Source organism: Nipponia nippon, unplaced genomic scaffold, assembly GCF_047370975.1.
Source record: "Nipponia nippon isolate SJK-2023a ecotype South Korea unplaced genomic scaffold, ASM4737097v1 scaffold_2, whole genome shotgun sequence".
Classification (NCBI taxonomy): domain Eukaryota; kingdom Metazoa; phylum Chordata; class Aves; order Pelecaniformes; family Threskiornithidae; genus Nipponia; species Nipponia nippon.
In genome coordinates, this window is record NW_028262336.1 from 104,405,913 (window position 1) to 104,407,687 (window position 1,775).

At 44.7% G+C, this 1,775-nt stretch overlaps 1 pseudogene; it reads right to left on the reverse strand.

Moving 5' to 3' along the window:
- Positions 1-1,327: 1,327 nt before the first annotated feature.
- Positions 1,328-1,459, reverse strand: LOC148055903 (U2 spliceosomal RNA; annotated as a pseudogene).
- Positions 1,460-1,775: the final 316 nt, after the last annotated feature.

Consider the following 1,775-nt stretch of genomic DNA (forward strand, 5'->3'; position numbering starts at 1 on the left):
AGCTACAATGTTTGCAAAATGGACAGTGAGTGCATAAGGCATATCTAAAGTAGTTTATCTCCTCTAGCTTGAGTTGACTTTCATAGTTTATTCTTGGTTCCTCCAACAAATGTACCCCAAACTCATCAGTAACTTTTTTCTCCCATACTTTACCATCACTATTGTGCACATAATGTGCAACACATACATTTAATATTTTTTTCCATGCAGTAAGTCCATCTCCACCAAAACTTTGGGTTTTAAACCATGGAAGAGTCTTCCAGACACAAGGTATGCTGAGGTCTGACAGGATCCACCTGTCTCGATGAGGAAAACATGTCTTTGGGTTCAAGCTGGCAGGACTAATCAAGAGAGCTTTAAACTAGAATCGATGGGGGAAGGGGATACCAACAGGATTGCAGCAGGTAAGCCAAGGGTTGGCATGGCGTCACCTGAGGGTGGCAATGCTAATGGGAACATTTACACTGCTCTTGGGAGCACAGAGGGTTCAGCAGTGTATCTGAAATGCTTGTACACTAACACATGCAGTACGAGAAACAAACTGGAAGAACTGGAAGTGTTGGTCAGTTCCCAGAGCTACGATATCATTGGCATTAGTGAAACTTAGTGGAATGAGTCCCACTGTTGGAGTGCTGGGATAGAGGGCTACAGGCTGTTCAGGAAGGATAGTCAGGGCAGGCGAGGTGGAGGTGTCGCACTATATGTAAGGGAGAGGTTTGACTGTACAGCCCTTACAGTTAGTGATGATGTGGTTGAGAGCCTGTGGGTGAGTATTAGGGGGACAGAAAACAAAGGCGATGTTCTCGTGGGTGTCTACTACCAATCGCCCAGCCAGGATGTAAGCACTGATTCTACAGGCAATTAGGAGAAATTTCTGGATCAGTAGCCCTTGTCTTTATGGGAAATTTCATCTTCACAGACATCAGCTTGGAATATTATACTGCTGTGATGAGCAGGTCTTTAGAAATTCTTGAAGTTTGTAGGAGATAGATGACTTCTTGTCACAAGTACTCAGTGAGCCACCTAGGAAAGATGCACTCCTAGACTTGCTATTTGTGAATAGAGAAGGACTTGTTGGGATTGTGATTGTAGGTGGCTGTCTTGGTCACTGTGATCATGAAATATTTATGTTTAAAATTTTCAGTGTAGTGAGAAAAAGGGACAGCAGAGTTGCTACCCTGGAGTTCAGGAGAGCAAACTTTAAGCTGTTCAGGGAACTATTTAGCAGAGTACCCTGGGAATCTGCTTTTGAAGGCTTAGGAGTCCACGAGTGCTGGTGAGTCTTTAAGAAACACCTTTTAGAAGCACAGGTCCAGGCAATTCCACTGTGTTGTAAGTCAAGCAAGCAGGGCAGAAGATCAGTTTGGATGAATAGGGAACTCCTCATGGAGCTCAAGAGGAAAAAGAAAGTGTATGATCTACACTACACTTGATCTTAGCCAAAAGGCCAAGAAGCGATTCAAACTGTCAACCCATCACAAGTGGGGTCCCCCAGGGACTGATATTGGGCCCAACGCTATTCAATATCTTCATAAGCAATCTGGATAACAGGATCAAGTGTAGCCTGATGAAGTTTGCAGATGACACCAAACTGAGTGGGGAAGTAGACACTCTGGAAGGGAGAGTCACCCTGAAGGAAGATCTGGATAGGCTGGAAGAGTGGGCTAACAAGAACCTTATGAAGTTTAACAAGGACTAGTGTCAGGTCTTGCACCTGGGAAAACATAATCCAGGAGTGCAGCACAGACTGGGATCCACCTGGCTAGCGAGCAGCT